Source organism: Elephantulus edwardii, unplaced genomic scaffold, assembly GCF_000299155.1.
Source record: "Elephantulus edwardii isolate Elephantulus edwardi_28Jun2011 unplaced genomic scaffold, EleEdw1.0 scaffold00047, whole genome shotgun sequence".
Classification (NCBI taxonomy): Eukaryota; Metazoa; Chordata; class Mammalia; order Macroscelidea; family Macroscelididae; genus Elephantulus; species Elephantulus edwardii.
In genome coordinates, this window is record NW_006399797.1 from 6339748 (window position 1) to 6362834 (window position 23087).

The 23087-nt window shown below is 39.7% G+C and overlaps 1 protein-coding gene and 1 non-coding gene across 2 annotated transcripts in view; both read right to left on the bottom strand.

The window, feature by feature from the left end:
- The window catches only part of PPM1H (protein phosphatase, Mg2+/Mn2+ dependent, 1H), a 440657-nt gene that overhangs the window by 243704 nt on the left and 173866 nt on the right, over positions 1-23087 (bottom strand). The window lies entirely within an intron of this gene.
- On the bottom strand, positions 22804-22874 carry TRNAG-GCC. The gene has a single exon. It is a non-coding gene; the product is annotated as a tRNA-Gly (tRNA).

Sequence of the window (23087 nt, forward strand, 5' to 3'; positions counted from 1 at the left end):
AACAACAACAACAACAACAACAATATGGATTGAATCTCAATGTCAAGAAAACAAAAATTCTTACCAGTGGAACAATAGGCAACATCATGATGAACATAGAAAAGTTTGAAATTGTCAATGATTTACTCTTACTTGGATTTACAATCAGCACCGTTGGTACCAGCAGTGAGGAGATCAGAGACGTATTGCACTAGGAAAGTCTGTGGCTGTAGTCAGGGACCCTCATTTGATTGAGGAGCAATGATTTTAATTTGAGGATGAAGATGTGCCTGATTCAGGCCATACTCTTTTCAATCACTGGCTAGGCATGTGAAAGCTGGATTATGAAAAAGGATGACAGAAGAATTGATGCCTTTGACCTGTGGTGTTGGAGAAGAGCACTGAACATCCCATGGACTGCTGAAAAAACAAATATGTCTTGGAAAAAATGCAGTGAGAATGTTCCTTGGAGACAAAGATGTTAGAGTTCTGCCTCACATACTTCAGGCATTTTGCTAGGAGAGGCTATTCCCTGGCAAGGGAAATCATGCTTGGAAAGGCCGCGAGTCAACAAAAGAGAGGAAGACCCTCAATCAGATGGGCTGACACAGTGACTGCTGCAACGGGCTTGAGTGTGTCAGAAAGTGTGAGGATAGGACAGGGTTCAGATCTGTTGTTCCTAGGGTCACTATGGGTCATATTTGACTCTATGACACCTAACAATAACATCAAAGATACACGCAAGGTGCTCTGGTGGCAGAGTTTGTGGAAAGTTGCACTGCTAAACCAAAGACTGTGTGTCTCTAGTGGTCTGAATCCACCAGGAACAAAGAGGACAGGGCAATCTCCTTCCTGGCAGAAACTCAGAGGAAAGTTGCTGAGTCGGAACTGGCTCGATGGTGGTGAGTGAGTGAAGACACACGCATCCACTGCCCTCTGCTGGCAAAACTATTTACTCTTCAAGTTTTCAATGGAAGGATGGCTTCTTCAACAAGACTGCCTGGACCACCTTAGCATCTGAACAGCTCCTACAATCGTATTTATGGCACTGTTATGACACTCCTGTGTGGGCCTGTATCAGACTTACTCATTGAGCTTGTGTGTTTACCATTTACTATTGTATCCCTAGCAATGCTGCTTGGTTAATACCTACTAAGAGGATAGATTTCCTCTCCACCCCTCTAAACTTATTTTTAAATTAATTTTTCTTTTTTAAAAACAAGGCAACAGCTTGGGAAAGAAGAATTTAATGCAAGATACTGCAGAGGGTTAAATTAAGAAAGCAATACAATTCAAGCTACTTGGGGACAGGATTACATCTTAATTTACCTGGGATATTGTCCTTTCAGCTTTCTGAGGCTACGTGTGCCAGGAACACAGTCTAGAACCCTGGAGATCTGAGAATGGCCCTAGAGAAACCAAAGGGGCACTGTTACGTCTGATTATACAGATGTGCTGAGCTTTGTGGTCCTACCAGTATGAAATGCACAGTCTTCCAAACGAAAGTCTTTAACTTTTGAAAAAGGAAAACAAAATCAAACCAAGCAACAGCAAAACAGATTCCACTTCTTAGTGTGTGGAACTGTTGAAACCACAAAGACTTTCAAAGAATGTTTCTCTCTTCCCTCAGCTCTGCCAGTCCAGGTCATTTTCAACTCCACCAAACAAGATGCTTGTCTCACTCCACTGGACAACTTTTATCTCTTCTTCCTCATCCTCTTGGGAAAGTATAAATTTAGAGAGCATTCAATGAGCACCCACAATGTCAGGCACTGTGCTAAGCATGCTCCCCTTGTTTAATCCCTGCAGCATCACTATAAAATTGGCTTCACTACGCCATTTTTGAGGGAGCTCTGGTAGGTTAGTGGTAGGGAGCCGTACTGCCAACCCAGAGGCAAGTAGTTCAAATACAGCAGCTGCTTTGTGGGACAAAGACAGGCTGTATCCTCCCTTCTGACTTGAGGGTACACAACAACAAGATGACACATTTACGGGTGATAAACAGGAACACAGACAATGGATATAACTCTATTGGGATGTGGTAGAATCAGGATTAGAGGTCAATTCTTCAGACTCCACATTAAAGAGTATTTACAACATCATACAATTTTGTGCAATTATGCCATCTCACATTTAGCATTTAAGTTGTTTGCATTACTTTTAGTTTCTTCCCTGCTTACCAGTAATTGCATATGTGTTCTAGAATACCAACAGATTGCTAACCCTTCTGAGTAGGCAACCTACATGTCCATTCTGGGGCACCAGTTTGTTGTTGTGTGCTGTGGAGTGGAAGCCAACTCATAACAGACCCTACAGCAAGTTCTTAAAGGCTGCAATTTGCACTTGAAAAAAAATTTTTTTTCATCTTTCTCCCCCAGAACAACTGGTAGATGCAAATCATCTGCCTTAGCCTGGCAGCACAATTCCTTACCACTTGGCCACCAGAGGTCTCTTGAGGCATCAGTTATTGTTGTTGTTCAGTATCATCAAGTCAGAACCAACTTATAAGCTGACCCTCCAGTGGGTTTTCAGAGATAGTTTCATCACATGGGAATAGATTGCCTGTCTTTCTCCCATAGAGCAGGTGGTGGATTTGAACTGTGTGCCTTCAGGTTTGCAATGCAGTTCCTTACCACTTGACCAGCAGAGCTCCCTACTAGATGCAAATTCCAATTTAGAAAAATGAGTACCTTCCAGTTTATGATCACATGCTCTCTAAGATTAATATTTTAACTAGTGCTCGCTTCGGCAGCACATATATTAAAATTGGAACGATACAGAGAAGATCAGCAAGAAGTGTTCCATAAAAAAAATATTTTAACTAATATTGACCTTGTTTTTCTCTAGACCAATATAAATGAAAAATGTGTTTCATTCTAAGAAACTCAGCACTAAGCCCTTTCTTGATTTATCACATAAGTCCATTTGACAGCCACCACTTAGACTTTACCAACAGATTCCTTTTACATATTTCCTTGATTGTATTTGAAACTTTTTATCCAAAGAAATTCAAAAGAAACTTCATTTATCAAAAGACATTTCATTTATTACAAGAAATGTCATTTATCAAAAGAAATTAGTTCTTATATGAAATTTATATCACATAAAAATATTACACATTCACTTGTAGGAATAAGGCAAAAGCAGTATGTTAGAAATTGACAAATCAGGAGTTTAAAGTTCACAGCTTCTCTTTAGGATTTCTCTACATTACCTATAAATGTCAAATGGATCCTAGATGAAACTAAGGAATACCAGAAGAATGTCTATTTGTGGTTTAGTGACCATGCAAAGGCATTTGACTGTGTGGCTCATAACAAGCTGTGGCTGACATTGAGGAGAATGGGAGTCCCAGAGCACTTAATTGTGCTCATGCAGAACCTATACCTGGACCAGGAGGTTACTTTGTGAACAGAGTAGGTGAACACTGCATGGTTTAAAACTAGGAAGGGAATGTGTCAGGGTTGAATTCTCTCTCAATACCTATTCAGTCTGTCTGCTGAGCAAATTATCCGAGAATCTGGACTCCATGAGGAGGAGTGTGGCATCAGGATTGGAGGCAGAGTCATTAGTAACATGTGCTATGCAGATGATACAACCTTACTGCTGAAAGTGAGGACTTGAAGCACTTATTGCAGAAGATCAAGGAATGTAGCCTTCAGTATGGACTGAATCCCAATGTCAGGAAAACAAAGATTCTTACCACTGGACCAATAGGATGTGTCATGAAGGATGGATAGGAGATTGAAACTGTTAATAGCTTCATCTTGCATGGATCCATAATTAACACCCTTGGTACCAGCAGTCAGGAAATAAGAACACACATTGCACTGGGAAAATCTGCAGTAAGAGACCTCTCCAAATTATTAAGGAGTAATGATCTTGGTTTGAGGACTTAAAGTCCATCTGATTCAGGCTATGCATCTTCTATGCATCTGAGAGCTGAACAATGAATAAGGATGACAGAAAAAGAATTGACACCTTTGAGCCGTGGTGTTGGAGAAGAGCACTGAACATCCATGGATGGCCAAAAGAACAAGTAGATATGTCTTGGAGAGGGTACAGCCAGAGTGTTCTTTGGAGGCAAGAATGATGAGACTTTGCCTTACATACTTTGGGCATGTTGCTAGGATGAGTTATTTCTTGGAGAGGGACATGATGCTGGGAAGGTGGGAAGGTCGGCAAAGGAGAGGAAGACCAGGTGGATTGACACAGTGACTGCCACAAAAGGCTCTTGTGTGTCAGGAAGTGTGAGGATGGTACAGGATAGAACAGAATTCAGATCTTTTGTACATAGGATCCCTAAGAGTCATACTCAACTTGATGGCATCTAACAACAACAATGACAACAATCCCTAAGTCTCACTTTACCCTTAAAATTCCAGAAGCTAATTTACATACTGCTTATTCTCTATTTCCATTCATAATCAGACATAATATGAGAATTAAATAAATAAATCCAGAAAGATGAGAAGACTAAAGTGTGTCTGATTCAGACCATCGTCTTTTCAATCACTTGGTATGCATCTGAGAGAGCTGGACAATGAACAAAGAGGACAGAAGAAGTGATGCTTTTGAGTTGTGGTGTTGGGAGAAGAGTACTGAATCCCCCAGAATGCCAAAAAATCCAAACAGGTATGTCTTGGAGAAAATATAATCAGAGTGCTCCTTGGAGGCAAAGATGACAAAGTTTCATCTCAAATACTTTGGGCATGCTAATCCTTGGAGAGGGATATCATGCTTGGAAAACTGAAGGGTCAGCAGAAGAGAGGAAGATCTTCAACCACAGGGATTGTAGCAATGGGCTCAAGAATTTCCGATATGAGGATGGCACAGGAGAGGCCAGGGTTCAGATCTGTTGCTCACAGGGTCAACTATGAGTCATACTTTACACAACAGCACCTAAGAGCAACAACAGCAACATCTCAGAAGGCAGGAGCTCTGATGGTATAATGGGCAAAGTGCTGAACTATTCACTGAAAGTTGGTGGCTGGAACCCACCAGCTCTTCTGCAAGACAAAAATGAGATACTCTCCTCCCACTAAGATTTACAGCCTCAGAGAACAGATGGAGCAGTTCTACTACGGCTGATATGGGACTGATCCTGGGGCATGGAGGGTTTTTTCCTTTAAACTTGTTATTTGAATGAAAGTTTACAAAGCAAGCTAGTTTTCCAATCAACCATTCATTCACATGTCATAAAATGTATTTTAATCTCCACAATTTAACAACACTTTCCTCCCTTTCCCTCTATAGCTGTCATACTCTATATAACGCTCTTATCTTAAGATATTTCTCTCTCTTCCTTTCCATCCTTCTGAGCTGTATCCCCAGACTTGTGTTAACGTTTTGAGCTTTGACCTAAGAAGGGATTCTTAGTCCTTCCATGAATTCAAGATTGCTTTAACCAGAAATGGAACTATAGAAATCCAAGCCTAAATTTTAATCCCATTGCACTGAGAAAGTCTGCAGTCAGAGCCTTCTCCCAAATTACTGTGGAGCAATGATGTTAGTTTGGAGACCAAGGTGCATCTTATTCAGGCCATAGTCTCTTTAATCACTTGCTCTGTTGCTGAAAGCTGGATATTAAACAAAGATGAGAGAAGAAAAGCTTCTGCTTTTATACTGTGGTGCTGGAGAAGAGTCCCAAACATTCCATGGACTGCCAAAAGAACAAATATATATATATATATGTCTTAGAGAAGGTGCAGTCACAGTGCTTCTTGGAAGCAAAGATGGTAAAACTTTATCTCACATACGTTGGGCATGTTGCAAGGATAGATTATTCACTGGAGAGGGACATCATTCTTGCAAAGGTGGAGGGACAGAAAAAAGGAGGAAGATCCTCAAGCAGGTGGATTGACACAGTGACTGCAACAATAGGCTCCGGTGTGTCAGACATGGTGATAAAGGCATGGGATAGGAGAAGGTTAAAATCTGTTTTTAATCAGGTTGCTATGAGTCATATCTGACCCCATAGTATCTAATAACCACCACCACCACCACCACAACAACACCACATCAGCCATGTCTCCAGCCCCTCAACTTTGTAGAAAGCACAGCCAAACAATCCTGCAGAGTATGGGCTCTGTTGGGCCATCCAGGAAGCAAGCAATGGGGTAACACCTATTCCAACAATTGCATGGTATGTTGACAAAGAAAGGAGGGTTGCAGACATTATCTCAGCCACTCCCTGTGGGGCCTGGCAGAAACATTAGACACACAAGGCAGGAAAGAGATGCAACACCAAGGAATGAGGCTTGACACATTTTTATATCAGCTTAGACAAGAACTTTGTCTTCTCCCTTACCTAGAACACAGAGTACAAAAAGCGTGCAAATCCCTTCTACTTTCTCTATTAGTGGGATATCCGTTTCTGTGGCGGAGGTTCAAACGACTGAGCAGTGTATACAAGATGAACTAGAAATACTTTTATGGTTTTTAATCTAAAAGTAAGGGGAGGGGGGTGGATAATGAGTTTTAGCAGTATTTCTCATGGGAGCTCTGGAAGCCTAGTGAATAGAGTTGCTCTGCCAACCCAGAGGCTGGCATTTCAAATCCACCAGCTGCTCTGAAGGAGAAAGATAAGCAGTTTCCTCCCATGTGATTTACAGCCTCTGGAAACCTGCAGGAAGGTCTGCTCTGAGGGGGTTCCGATTCATAGCCAAGGGTTGTTTGCTGAGTATTTCGCACAGTCTGGTGCTGGCGCCCTCATGTGGTAGGTAAGGCAGACAGCCTCAGGTCATCACACACGGACACTGCATGAAGACCCATCACTAAGCTGCTTTTTTCATCACATTGTAGTTAGGTGTCATCATATCACTCTGACTCACAGTGACTCCAAATACAACAAACTGAAACTCCGACTGATGCTCGACCATTTTCCTCATTTCTGCTGTTAAACTCCTTGGAGTGGTCACTTTGTCCTCCCATCTCGGTGAGCATCTTCCTCTCTTTTCTTGACATTCCACTTTTCCAAAAATGATAATCTTCTCTAGGAACAAAGGCAATATACCGTGGCATAGTCAATATGGGTTATAGGACTAAAGCTTTTTACACTCAATGATCCCTCACAAAGTGGCCGAAGGGCTTAAAAAAAATCTTGCCAAGAAATTGCTGGTAGAAAGCACGAGCAATTAAGAACTCCAGAGCAGAGATTTCTTACTCTCAGTAAAGATGATTTAGTCGTACCTGACAACAACAATAATTATATGCAGCCAAAAGAATTTGGACCTCCTAGGGGGACAGTTTGGAATATGGAGTTAGACACTGTTAAACAATGAACTGTGCCTCGAGCTAGGAGCTAATGATAGCGTGAAGTCTTTGCCCTCAGCAAGACAATAAAGAAGTTAATGTGTGAAAACTACTAGCAATGCTTGACTTGCAATAGACACTGTAGTGGAATTCTTGCCTCGTAGGAGGGAGACTCATGTTTGCTTCTGACCAACATACCTTCAGGCACAGCCACTACCATTTGCCAGAGGAGGAAATGCCTATTTCTTTGATTCAATTCCTCCCAAAGTATGAGACAGTAGGACTTCGGTTAAATTTAATAAGTTCAGTTTCTGTTTTTAATTGGCAATTTAGTCCTATATCTTAAATAAACATTAAGTTAATTTCTAGGAGACAGAAAAAAATTATAAATTTCTCAACAGTTTCAACTAAATTGTGTTATTTTTTCTAGATTCATAAGTTAGTTCAGGAATGCTCTCTGGCAAGCTAATAAAATAAGCTTTAAAACTATTATACATCAACAACTTCTCCCTAAATTAGTTTACAGCAATAGCATAAATAATGTGAAGTAATATTTAACACACCTATAAACTCCACTACTGGAAGAATAGCAACAAGAGGTATTTATCAAATCCCACATGCCAGGAACTATTCTAAAACTTCTCACATCATTAACTCATAAGAACCATAGGAGGCAGGAAATATTAACCCAACTTACAATGAGAAACTGAGCCATGACGAGGTCAACTAACTCACACTAGATAACACATCGAATAAATGGCAAAACTAGCATTCAAACACAGATATTTATTATTATCACAAAGGCTGAGTCTCTCTGGCAATCAAATTCACCAGTGACTCTGATGGAAAAAAGATGGGTAATCTCTGCTTGTGTGATTTACAGCCCCTGAAAACACAAATGGAGGGTCAGCGTGAAATCAGTTCTGACTCAATGGCTGCGAAAGTTTATCTATATTAAGTGGTAAGGCAAAAACAAAAACAAAAAACAACAACAACAAAAAAAACAACCCAAAAACAAAAACAACAAAACATGATGAAGAATAAAGAGGTTCTTAATCAAGAAATCACAGGGAAGTTTCAGCTATGCCATATTTTTGTATGACTATATCATTGCAGACAGTGACTTCCTCTTCACCAAACACAGTTCCTTCTGACACACACTGGCCTGCACTCCCCAGTCTCCTCTCAGTGGGTCATGGCTGAGTGGTAGACTGTGGACAGTCACAGACTTATGGGATTGTTGAAGCAGCTGGAAATGTTTATTATATCCTAATTATATAGCTACTTAAAGATAGGGGAGCTCTGGTAGCCTAGCAGCAAGGAGCAGCACTGCCAACCCAAAGGCATGCAGTTCAAATCTACCTGCTGCTCCATTAGAGAAAGATGGGCAATCTCCTCCCATGCAATTTTCTGCCCTTGAAAACTTGCTAAAGGGTCAGCTATGGGTCAGTTCTGACTTGAGGGTACATATGCATATATGCAGCCATATATACTAGGTCTATATTTCAATAATAAAATCTTAACAACAGGACTAAAATAATAAAGGTTGAATTTGTCAAGTATTTCATTTTAGACCCAAAATCAATATCCGTGGAAGCCCAGTCAAGAAGTAAAATTATGTATTACATTGGGCAAATCTACTAAAAAGAACTTCTCTGAAGTGTTTTGAGGATGTCATTCTGAGGTCTAAAGTATGCCTGAGCTATGTCATGGTATTTTCAAATGTTTCACATGCACGTGCATGATGGATAATGAATAAGGAATGCAGAGGAAGAACTGATATCTTGCATTGTGGTGCTGGCTAATAATGCTAAATGTGCCATGACCTGCCAGAAGAACAAATAAATCTGTCCTAGAAGAAGTGGAGACACAGTGCTCCTTAAAAGTGAGAATGGTCACATATCCTTTGTGCATGTTGTCAGGAAGGGTCAACCTTTGCAAAAAGACACCAGGTTCTTTGTACAGTAGGTGAGCAAAAGAGAGGGAAACAATGAGCTGGTTGGTACAATGGCTGCAACAATGAATGGGCTTAAGCCCAGCAGAGATTGTGGGGATGGCGCAGGATCTGGAAGTATTTCTTTCTTTAGTATATAGTGTCACTGTGACTCAGAGCCAACATGAAGATCTCTAACAAATTATCTATCTATCTATCTATCTATCTATCTATCTATCTATCTATCTATCTATCATGTTGTTGTGTTCTCGAGAGTAAGAACTGATGCATGGCTGACCCTCTGGTGGGTTTTCAGAGGCAGTGAATTGCACGAGAAGAGATCACCTGTTTTTCTCCCGCAGGGCAGCTGTTGGATTCAAACTGTGTGCTTTTGCATTAGCAGTGTGGCTCCTTACCACTAGGCCACCTGAGTTCCTGTATTATTGGGAGATTTTTAAAAATGTATGTATTTCTTGATAAGGTGGTTAAAAATTGACTACATGATAATTAACTAGAGATAAAAAGCCTTTTGCTATAAATAGAACAATAAACAATTTAAGCTTTGTAGGTCAGAATCTCTGTTGCACATCTCTTTTTTTTTTTTTCTTTAGTAACTCTTAAAAAAGATGAAAAGCATTCTGTTTAAAAATTGTACAAAAACAGTTCATGGATTAGACAGGGTTTGTAGGATACAACTTGCCAGACTCTAACCACAAGTGAAAAAAAAAACAACAGCAAACCTAAACCAAAGAATACATAATAGCAGAGAGAACATATTCCTAAGATAAAAACAACATATTTAGAAGCTAACATTTATAAAAAAGACAACACAATCAAATCCTACATATATGTTTGGATAAGAGACTGAGAAATAAATACTAAATCAGCAGAGAAATCATAATGAAATGAAAATATTTATTGTCAAGTGATAAGTAAGTATCATATATTTTGATTAGGGAGCTCTGGTGGCCTCATGTTAAGCAACTGCACTGCAATCTCAAAGGCTCACAGTTTGAATCCCCCAATAGTTTTGTTGGATAAGAATGGGCAATCTTTTCCTGTGTGACTGACTTCCTCTGAAGACCTGCTGGAGGTCAGTTATGGGTCTCCTCCAATTTGACAACACTCAACAATAACAACAGTATTTTGATTACGAATTCTTCTGTCACATTTTCAACTGATAATGGATAAAGGGGCAACATATGGAAAATAGATAAAGTGTATGGAGCCAGAAGTACTGAATCTGAAGTCAGATTATTTGGATTGAATCTTCTGTGCCTTGATTTATTTATCTGTAGAACAAAGATAAGAACAGTACCTAATATATGCACATACTATAAGGGTATATGCATGTATTATAAAACTCAGTGGAGTGTAAGATTAAATCACTAATATTTGTAAAGCATGATGATCAGTGTCTGGCACGAGTGTTATAAATGTTATTTATTTTTTTGTTTTAAAAGGAAGAGACAAATCTCAAGAGCTTATTGCCCTTGCCAATATATTTTTTTTTAAATTTTAACAATTTTTTTGTGTGTGTATACCGTCAAATTGGATCTAACTGGTAAAGGAGGATATTGACCCTCCTTCTCCAGCACAGCTTCTGGTGGATTTGAACCACAGACCTCTGGGATTGCAGTGCAGCTTCTTGCCACTAGGCCACCAGAGCTCCCTGCCAATGTTCTTTTAACCTAAAGCTCGGGGAGAGTGAGATGATAACTGAAGCAACAAGTTTCTATTGTTATGCGATTTCTTTTCCTTTAGTCTTCACATTTGTCACAGTGGGGAAATGTTCTGTGGGATCATAGTTTTGTTCTGTTCTGAGCTACTGCATACATCTTGGTCAGACCTAGGGTTGGGAATAAACAGCAGTCCGGGGGTGGGGGGAGGACTGTTAAGTTACTCTAGCAGAAACCGGCTGTACCCATCCCTGGTTACAAAAGTCATCCTTCATAGTCACTGGCAAGAGTCCTAAGTGCCTGGAACGGAGAGATAAGAATTTTGAAGCAAAACACAGTAGCCCGACTTTAAAAAAAAAAAACAAAAACCTAAGTAGATTAATAGAAATTTCAGTTCTCTTGACATGAACAGACCAAAGAGTTTAAATAAGAGCAAAAATTTAAAGTGATGAACACGATGAGATCTGCTCTTGAAGGCTAGCATCAGGAAACAGACTGCCAGATGGCACTCAAATATTCCAGAGGAGCTGGTGGAACTGGAAATGATCAAATGTTCTGGGGGTGAAAGGTTCCTTTGTAAAAAAAAAAAAAAAAGGATGAAAAGAATGGCAAATCTTTAGTTCAGAGACTTGAAATAGTTCCTTCTCTCTGTCCCAATATGATCCTGTTTGCCTTGAATTCCCACAGTGCTTCTCTCTGCTGAGAAGAGTAATCAGCTTCTACCTCTCCTGCTGATGAATTTGGCCAAGATGCTGACACAGGCATCTCCTGTTTATTGTAATTAGACACTGAACTAACAGATACTGAAACCATACACTTTGATGTGTTTTGACTAAATTAAACATAGGGTACTCCCAAGGAAATGGATTTGAAATGCATGTGTCTACAAGTCTAGTTTTAAGCCAGAAACAATCTGTTCTAAATAGAGAATTTGACACAGGGGTGTGGGGGGTGGGAAGGTAGGAAATGTCCTGGTTATTGCCATAATGCCCTGAGTATCTCTCACCCACACATATAAGGGCATGTACTCTTAGTATCATAGTATAAATCAACTTTCCTACATCAGAGAGAAGTTGTATCACTTTCATTTTATTTTTTTTCTTAAAATTATTAGGTATTTGGGAACTGAGAAACAAAAGATCGCTTTTAATCGGGGGACAGAAATTACTACATAAAGACTCTGTACCCAAGAGAATGAAAACTGAAGCACTTGTACACCAATGTTCACAGCAGTGTTATTCACCATCGTGAGAACATGGAAACAACCCAAACGTCCAACCACAATCGAATGGATTAAGAAATTATGGTACATTCACACAATGGAAGACTATGCAGCAGGTGGGAGCAATGATTTTGCAAATTACTACCTAACTTAGGAGGGACCAGAGAACATTATGCTAAGTGAACTAACTCAATCCTGTAAGGACAAATACTGTATAAGATCATTACTGTAGAACAAGTATGAGGATCCAAGGAGGGGACCAGAGGGGTGAGGATGGATGGTGGGGAGAAGGGGCTAATCACAGGGTTACACAATTTGAAGGGTGGAGGGGATTGTGATATAGAGAATTTGTAAATAAACACAATAAACACCTCCCCCATACATACATACATACATACATACATACATACATACATATATACATATATATAAAACTCTAAAACTTTTTGACAAAATGGGAATAATGTATGACAAAGATTCAGATAAACATGAAATCAGTCTTTAAGGCTGGGTGAACACTCAAGACTATTGTCCTGACATGATCTTCATGCGTTAAACCAAAAACACTCACCTTAAGCCTTCTTTAAATCAAACAATAGCTTAATTTAGTAATTTTGTTTTAAAAAAGTCTTCTTTGAGCATTTTGTTCAATATCAGTTATTTAATTTTGGTTGGTGCTGCTGACATAGCAGAAATATGCCACCTCAGTGCTTTCAAAATTTACATATTACATTGTAATCTCAGTAACAGATTTTTACATTCTTCAAGTTGTGCAATGATTTTTTACCCTCCTTGTCTGAGTTCTCCCTCCTGCATCAATATAAACTCATTGCCCCTTAAGTGTCTTCCACTTTCCATGGCTCTAGAAACCCGGAAGTCAGCAAGAACTCGCCAATTAACTGGAATGCTCCATGACACCACCCTTACACTAAGCCTCCCCTAAACCAAATGAGGTGCTTGGTTGCACAAAAGCAGCCTCAATGGCTATTCTTTGACACTGTTCTAAATATATCTATCACAACTTCCACTAATTCAACTTTTTGTTGCTGTTTGTTGTTAGGTGCTGTCAAGTTGAGCACAACTCATAGTGACCCAATGAACAAGAGATCTGAACTCTGTACTATCCTGTACAATGCTCACAATCTTCTGACACACTGAACACATTACCACAGTCCCTGCGTCAATCCTTCTGGTTGAAGATCTTCCTCTCCTTCGCTGTCCCTTCACCTTTCCAAGCATGATGTCCTTCTCCTAGGAACAGCCTCTCATAATATGCCCCAAATATATGAGACAAAGCTTTATCATTTTTATCTCCAAGAAGCACTCTGGCTTCACTATCTCCAAGACATCTGTTTGTTCTTTTGGCAGTCCGTGGGATATGCAGTACTTTTCTCCAACACCACAGCTCAAAGGCATCAATTCTTCTGTCATCCTTATTCATTGTCCAGTGCTCAGTTGCATAGCAAGTGATTGAAAAGACCACAGACTGAATCAGGTGCATTTTAGTCCTCAAACTGACATCATTGCTCTTCAATAATCTGGAGAGGTCCCTGACTATAGGCTTTCCCAGCGTCATACATCTCTTGATTTCCTGACTGCTGGTACAAGTGTATTTACTGTGGATCCAAGTAAGATGAATTTGTTAACAGTTTCAATCTTTTCTCCACCTATCACAATGTTGCCTATTGATCAATTGGCAAGGATTTTTGTTTTCTTGACATTGAGATGCAATCCATATGGAAGGTTGCAGTGTTTAACCTTCTGCAGCAAGTGCTTCAAGTCCTTTTCTTTTTCAGCAAGTAAGGTTGTGTCATCTGCAAAACTCAATGGGTCTTCCTCCAATCCTAATGCCAAATTCTTCATTATAGGGTCCAGTTTTTTGAATAATTTGTTCAGCATACAGATTAAATAGGTATAGAGACAGGATACAACATGGACACACATCTTTATTAATTTTAAACTACACATTGTTCCCTTGCTCTGTTCTTACCACAGTGTCTTGGTCTAGGTATAGATTTTGCATGAGCACAGTTAAATGTCCTGGGCTTCCCATTCTTCTCAATGTTAGCCACAATTTGTTATGAACCACACAGCCAAATACCTTTGCATATTCAATAAAGCACAAATAGACATTCTTCTGGTATTCTTTGCTTTCAGCAGGATCCATCTGACATCAATAATGACATCCCTGGTGCCATGATCTCTTCTAAATCCAACTGGAATGTCGTTCTCTACGTACTGTTCTAGCCATTATTGAATGATCTTCAGTAGTTCTGCTTGTATGTGATATTAATGATACTGTTCTATAATTTCCACATTCTGTTGGATCACCTTTCTTAAGAATGGGAACAAATATGGATCTTTTTCAACCCGTTGACTAGAAAGCTATCCTCCAAATTTCCTGACATAGACTAGTAAGCACGTCCAGGGCTGCAACTATCATTTAAAACATGTCAACTGGTATCCCATTGGTTCCTGGGGCCTTATTTTAGTATTATTATTATTTTTCCAATGCCTTCAGCACAGCTTGAATTTCTTCCTTCACTACTACTGGCTCTTGATGATTGCATACTTCTTAAAGTATTTCAGTGTTGGCCAACTCTCTCTGATATAGTGATTCCATGTATTCGTTCCGTCTTCTTTGTTGTTAAGCCATTAAGTCATAGACAATTCATAGCAACCCTATGAACAAAAGACCTGAACACCTGTATAATTTTCATCGTTTCTCCATGTTCACAGGGCTTCCAGAGGCAAGCTATTTTGGAAGCGGACGCCACTCCTGCTTCCAAGCTTGTTTTAATAGGGGAGCTCCACCAAACACTATCCACTATGGGTAACTATTATTGCATTTGACACATCAGTGTCACAGTGTTTAACATCACAGCAACCACGAGTTACCTCTGTACAGCAAGTGGACAGACCAAGGCTATACCACTTAGAAGAATGTTTGACCAAAACAATTAAAAAAACCAGGCTTGAGGGCTGCAGATTAAAATCACCCACATTTGGCTTGGTAGCACAGCTTTCTACCCACTAGGCTAACAGAGCTCTCTATGTTGTTGTTGTTATTAAGTGCTGTCAAGTTGCAGATGACTTATAGTGACCCTATGAATGAAAGACCTGTATAACACTTGTATAACTTTTCATCGTTTCTCCATGTTCATAGTTTCCAGAAGCAATTAGAGGTATACTTCAGGTTTTTAGAGGTGTGTAATTAATTGACAGCAATTCCATTAATTGGTTGTACAACTCTATCCTTAATCAATGTGATTTATTCATTTTGTAAACTGAAATTCAGTGTTGAACAAGCAATTTTTTTCCCTCTTTTGCTCCTCCCACTGACCTGTGATAAGTAGTAATAAACTCTGTGCTCTATATGTTTGCTTGCTGCCTTTTTACATCAGTGAGGTGCTACATATTTGCTCTTTAGTGACTGACTTATTTCACTCAGGCCATAGTATAACATATACCAAGGCAAGACTTAAATTCTCCCACTGAGTAATATGCCACTGTATGGAAACATTTTGGAGACACTATCTGGTGAAATTTGTTTATCCACTTAACCACTGATTATCATTTAAGGCTGATTTATGGGATGGAATAACAGAGTGACTTTAACAATAGGTTCAAGCAGGGTAGGCAAGGTTCTGATCAGTGGTTCATAGGTTCACGGTGAGTCATAGCAGACTCAATGGCATCTCACAAAAATAATCACGATTGCCTTTTGGCTACTGTGAATACTGCAGCAATAATCATCACACAATGATGAGTTTATCCTTATCTGCCTTAGTCTCTGCTTTCAAGTCCTTTGTCGAGTAACTGCTGAATCATATGGCAGTTCTATTTTTAGTTTATGGAGGTAATGACGTACTATTTTCCACAAAGGCTGTACCATTTTGCATCAACAGTGGTGAATAAGGGCTCTAATTTGCCCAAATCCTTTTCAACACTTTGTAATTTCTGTCTTTTTACCTTAGTCATCCTAGAGAAAGAGCAATGGTTTCTAACTGTGGTTTTGATTTGCATCTCTCTGAAGGCTAATGATACTGAACATCTTTTTATTTTATTAGCTCTATGCCCATTTGAATGTTCCCTTTCGTGAAAGGTCTATTCAAGTTTTTAGTCCAGTTTATGGTTGGATTTTTTTGTCCTTTTATAGTTGCTGAATTTCTGCGTGTGTGCTCTAAAGATAAGACACTTGCTTGATACATATTTTATAAAAATATCTTCTACATCATAGCTTGTTTTACTTTTTTTGATAAAGTCTTTCATGAAGAGATCATTATACTTTTTAATGAACTAGCTATACGGGATCACATTGACAAAAAAAAAATCTTGGAATGCAGAAGGTTTATATTCTTGTTGTTGTTGTTATTATTAGGGGCTGACCAGCCAGTGATGACTCAGAGTGATCCTACGAACAGTAGACTGAAACCTTGCCCTATCCTGACCCATTCTCACAATCTCCATCATCTAAAGCCCCTTGTTAGACTTACAGTCAATACATCTAGTCCATGGTCTTCTTCTCTTTTTTGCCACCCTTCTACTTTCCCCAGAATGATGTCTTTTTCCAATGACTGGCCCCTCCTGAAAATATGCCCAAAGTATGTAAGGCAAAGTTTGCTGCACTTGCTTCAAGAGAGATTTGTCTGTTCTTTTGGCATTCCATGGGATATCCAGCACTCTCCTCCAATAACACAATTTAAAGATACCAATTTCTCTCCTGTCATCCTTACTTTGAACTTTCAGATGTATACAGAGCAAATGATAATACCATGCCTTTGCATCAGGAACATCTTAACCCATAAACTAAAACCCTTGCTCTTTGGCAATTTGGAAAAGTCCTTCACAAATTTTCGCAATGCAACACATCTTCTAATTTCTTAACAGCTTTACTATGGATGTTGATTGTGGATCCAAGTAAAATGAAATCACTGAGAACTTCAACTTTTTCTCCATGTATCATGATGTGTACTGGTTCAGTGGGGAGTATTTTTGCTTTCTTGACGTTGAGATATAATCTGCAGTCTTTAATCTTCAGTAAGTGTTTCAAGTCTTCTTCAGTTTCTGCAAGTAGGGCTGTATCATCTGCATAATGCAGATTGTTCATAGGTATTCTTCTAAAGCTGATGCCATATCCTTCATCACACAGTCCAGCTTCAAGAATGATTTGCTCAGCATGCAGTTAAAACAGGACAAAGGACACAATGCTGACTGACACACACTCTTTTCTATTATAAACCAGGGAATATACTATTGTTCTTCATTTATATATAGGTTTCCCATGAGCACAGTTCAGAGTCTGGGATATCCACTCTTCTCAATATTATCCATAATTTGTCATGATCCAAACAGTCCACTCCCTTTGTATCATCAATAAAACACAAATAAACACCTTTCTAGTATTCTCTGATTTTAGTCAATGTCTGAGACATCTATGCGACATCAATGACATCCCATGAGCCACAAGCTTATTCTCCAACCAGCCTGAATTTCTGGAAGTTCCCTGTCAATGAACTGTTCCTGTCACTTTTTAACAATCTTCAACATAATTTTAGCTGTAGGGAATATTAGTGACATTGTTTTATAATATCTGCACTCTTTTGTAACACCTTTAGTTGCAATGGGGACAAATATGGATCTCTTGCAAATAGTAGGCCAGCTGTAGTCTTCCAAATTTCTTGACATAAACTAGTGAGCACATCCAGGGTGCATGTTTGTTGAAACATCTTAACTGGTATTCCATCAATTTTTAAGGCCTTGTTTTTTGCCAACATCTTCAGTGCTGCTTGAATTTCTTCTTTAAGTACCATTGATTCTTGATCAAATGCTACTTCCTGAAATGTTTCAGTGCTGATGAATTCTTTTTGGTTCAGTGATGCTGTGCATGGCTGTTGTATTAATGTTGTTACATGCCACTGAACTGACTGTAACTCAAAACAATCCTATGAAGAATAGATGTGAACCTTGCCCTATCTTGTGCCATCCTCACCATCTCCATATACTTGTCTGTTATAGTTACTGTGTCAACCCACTTTGTTGAGGGTCTTCTTATGTTGACCCTCTGCCTTTCCAATCATGATACTCTTCTCCAAGGACTGGCCCCTCCTAACAACATGCCCAAAGTATGTGAGATAAAGTTTCACCATCTTTGTTTCCAAGGGAGCACCTTCTTCAAGACAGATTTGTTTATTTCTTTGGCAGGCCATGTGATATTTAGTACTCTTCTCCAACATTACAACTCAAAGGTATCGATTCTTCTTTAATCATTCTTAGTTACTTTTCAACTTTCAGATGCATATCAAGTAACTGAAAAGACCATGGCTTGGATTAGGCACACTTTAGTCTTTAAACTGGTATCATTGCTCTTTAGCACTTTGGAAAAGCCCCTGACAGTAGATTTTCCAATGCACACATCTTTTGATTTTCTGACTGCTGGTACCAAGAGTATCGGTTGTGGATGCACGGAAGAAAGATGAAATTGTTGACAACTTCAATTTTTGCCATCAAGCATGATGTTCCCTATTGGCCCAATGGTGATAATTTTTGTTTACATATTCAAAATCATATTCTTTGCTCTTCTGCAGGCAAGCCTTTAAGTTGTCCTCATCATTTTCAATGACCAAGGCTATATCATATGCATAATATAAGTTGCTGATGAGTCATCCTACCATCCTGATGCCATATTATTCTTCATCAAGTCCAGCCTCTTAAATGATGTGTTCAGCATACAGATTGAAAGGGAGGGAGAAAGAATACAGCTCCGATGTATAGCTTTCTTGATTTTAAAGCATGCAGTGACTATCTTTTAGTCTAGGTTTAGTTTTCCTGGGATTTCCATTTTCTCAATGTTAGCCATAATTTGTTGTGATCCACACTGTCAAATGCTTTTATGTAGTAAAAAACCAAAAGAAAAGGCATAGTAAAAGAGAGAAACAGAAGATTTCAAAGGGTAGCTCATGCAGAGAGAACAAATTACTACAAAGAAAAATGCAAGGAGCTAGAATCAGAAAATAAAAAGAGAAGAACTCACTTGATATTTCTTAAGCTGAAAGAACTGAAGAATAAATTCAAGTCTCAAATTATAATATCAAATGATGCTGTGGGCAAAATCCTGAATGATCCAGGAAGCATAAAAAGAAGATGGAAAAAATACACAGAAATACTATACCAAAAAAAAAACCCAACAAAAAAACAACTTGCTGACCTAGAACTATTTCAGAAGGTAGCATATGACCAATAACCAATGGTAATTAAAGAAGAAGTCCAAGCTGCACTAAAGGCATTGGCAAAAGATAAAGTCCCAGGAATTGATGGAAAACCAACTGACGTGTTACAACTAATAGATGCAGCCTTGGATGTGTTCACTAGGCTGTGCCAAGAAATCTGGAGGACAGCAACTGGAAGAGATCCATATTTACTCCCATTCTCAACAAAAGATGTGGAGCTTTATAAGCAAAATATCATTCATGTCACATGCAAGCAGAATCTTGCTGAAAATTACTAAATAATGGCTAGAGAGAACAGCCAGAAATTCAAGCTGGGTGGCATCAGGGATATCATTGCTGATGTCAGATGGGTCTTGGTTGAAAGCAGAGAATATTATATTAATGAAGAGGGCTAATCGCAATAAGGAGAAAAGTTGGCTGCACAATTTAAAGAACTGCAATCAATTTCACTGAAACGTATGCACGTGGTGTGTAGGGAGTTGCACTGCTAACCCAAAGTCTGTGTCTCTCTGGTGGTTCATATCCAAAAGCCAAGAGAGAAAGAGAGAGAGAGAGAGAGAGAGACAGAGAGAGAGAGACAGAGAGAGAGAGAGAGAGAGATGGAGAGAGGGAGATGGAGAGAGTGAGAGAGAATATGTGTGAGTGTGTGAGAGTGTGTGTGTTGTGCCTTTTCACCTTTGCCTGGGAGCTCCACAGAACATATCTACTGTGGATAAGTCTGCTGGTACTGAAGTATCATCACAACATGCAAGCCACCAGAGTATGACAAACTAACAGGCAGTAGCCTGCTTCTTTAGTTTAGCTTACTTCGCATGTAAATGATGAAACCTGAAGTTAACTTGTGCTTCCTTTTTTATTAACCACTCTGGTAGTATAGTCCATAGGGAGCTGCACTTGTGAACACAAAGGCAATGTCTCTTAAGTGGTTCAAATCCACAAACAGCTCCACAGGGGAAAGATGGGCAATCTCCTCCAGTGCAATTTACAGCCTCCAAAAATTCACTGAAGAGCTATGAGGAGGCTCTGACTCAACAGCCATGGATTTGAGTTCTTGAGGGTTTTTTTTTCTTATTAGCAAGGAGTCACTGCTAAGAGCTTGGCAAAGCCATGAAATGACACTCCTTGACTGAACGCCTCATGGAAGCAGCAGAAGTAGAAACAGTTGTTGACTCTGCTCATATGGATCTCCTACATCAGAATGAAACCCTTTCAGCATTTCCTAGGCAGTCCTTGGAGAGCTTCACTGTATACAGATATCAGTCTTGTCTCTGTCCAGGGTAATCAGCATAGAGCTTGTTTCAGAAAACACAATCTACTTCTGGCTCTTCCTTCTTGGTGGAACTGAAGCCCCTCCTTCCTTTTTATCTCTTATAAAATAAAAGATGCTGCAGCTTGTTGTTGTTGTCAGGTGCCATCAAGTTGAGTATAACTTATAGTCACTCCATGAACAACAGATCTGAATCCTGTCCTACCCTGTGCCATCCTCATCCTCTCTGCTGCTGCAGTTATCATATCAGCCCCTCTTCATGGGGTCTTCACCTTCTTCACTGATCATCCACCCTTCCAAGCAGGATATCCTTTTCCAAGGAATAGCCTATCCTAGCAACATGACCAACGTATGACAGGCAAAGCTTTACCATTCTTGCCTCCAAGGAGCACTCTGGCTGCACCTTTTCTAACCTATCTCTTCGTTCTTTTGGCAGTCAATGGGATATTCAGTACACTTCTCCATCACAACTCAAAGGTATCTATTCTTGTTACGGCGTCTTTATTCACCGCCCAGCTCTCACACCCCACAAGAACTGCCACAGGATCAGACAAGCAGGCTGAATCTTACCCTAATTCTGTTATAACTGATTGGTCGATCACACCATGGGGGACGATCACAGCATTATATTGCCAAACCACTGAGAATCATGCTGCCAACTAAACTGATATTTTAAGGGAATACAATTCAGTCCATGACACCATCCAATTTAAAATCAAACCCCATTCTTCTCACTCCTCCACAAACTATTTATTCTTGTTTCCTCACTTTGCTTTCCTTATTGCATTTATCATCTGGCACACTACCTATCTTGATTGTTTACTTGTCTCCTTCAATGCCTGTTAGCTCCTTATGGGTAGAAATTTTTGTCTGTTTCTTCCTGCTGCTGACTCCCTGGCATCCGGTTCCTGGTACACAGCAGGTGCTCAGTAAATATTTGTGCAGTAATTTATGTGGCACACTAGATCCTGGTTTTTTCTGTGCTTAAGAAGCAATGTAGCTATTGCTTTAAATTCTAATGAGAAGGATAATATATCAGGCAGACAGGCATGAAGCAGCAGAGGCTGACACAGGAAGCGGAGGGTCAGAGTCTGTTCACTCTGTCAGTACCTCCTCGTTGCCCCCTGGAGCGTGGACCCCACAGAGTGTCAAAGTCATCACAGGGAAGGTCATGGCTCCCATCCGAAACATTTACGCATTGGTTATATTGTTTTTGAGAACAGGAAGTTAAGAAGTTAGCCACGCTCCACTTTTGGGGGGAACTTAGCAGCAAAGGAAAATGCCATCACCAGCTGGCAGTGGACCAAATGTCAAGACTGACTTATTTTTACAGACATCACTACAATGAGTCAGCCTGCCTTGTACCTCACTGGCAGGGGAGAAATACCAAGGGAAAGAGCAACATTAAGTCACTGACACTCTTATCCAATTATTGTTAGTATCTCACATTTATAGAGCCTTTTCAAATAATAATTCTTAAAATAATCCTGTAAAATAGGTATGGAATGACCGTCAATTTACAAATTAATAAATGTATATAAATCAGGGGGCATGATTCATAAAAATTATAAAAGTGGGATTGACTTCAGAATATTAGTTGCTAGTGGCAAGAAGTTGTGCTGCAATCCCAAAGTTATGTGGTTCTAATCCACCAGCTACTCTGAGGGAGAAAGACAGGCAATCCTGCGGGATCAACTGCCTCTGAAAACCTGCTGGAGGTTCTGCTATGGGTCGGTTCCAAATCAACGGTATGCAACAACAAAAATGATAAGTTATTAAGGGCTTATTAACTAAGACATTGGCTGAATTTCACATGTACTACGGGATTTAAGACATCCTATTAGTCTGTTTATACTCTATCTACACATGGCCTACTCTAGGGAGAGCTGCACTTTAACCTAAAGGTGGTCAGTTCAAATTCACTAGCAGCTCCTTGGAAAAAGACAGGTGATCACTTTCCATGCAGCCTTTGAAAGTCTTCTGGAGGGACATCTACGAATCAGCTCCAACTAGAGGGCAATGAGTTGTTGAGATTATTAAATCTTGTCAACAGAAGAGGAAATGGAAGTGCAAGAAACAAACTGACTCTAAATCAAATACTTAATAAGGGGTAAGCTATCCTCAAATTTACTTATTAAGTTATTTACTTAACTTACTCTAGTTAAGTAAATGAAACTTACTCCATAGCCTGTACTTTTAAACACTATTATTCAATACTAAGCTTTAGGGGGATGCTGGGCTGCATGGGCCGGGAATCGAACCAGGGCCTCCCGCGGGGCAGGCGAGAATTCTACCACTGAACCACTCATGCACTGCTGGTGCCCATGTTTTTGGAATCACAGAAGCCAAGAAAGGCTTAAGATACAAACTGCCAGATCATGGGTTGGACAATGGAAGATATTTTTCTGAAGGGACTTGGTAGATGAGAAGGATTATCCTGGTGGAGGGTGGAGCTGGGAAGCAAGTGGGTAATGGCACTGGGCTACGGTGGGATCAACACTTTAACTAACGTTTACCCCCACAA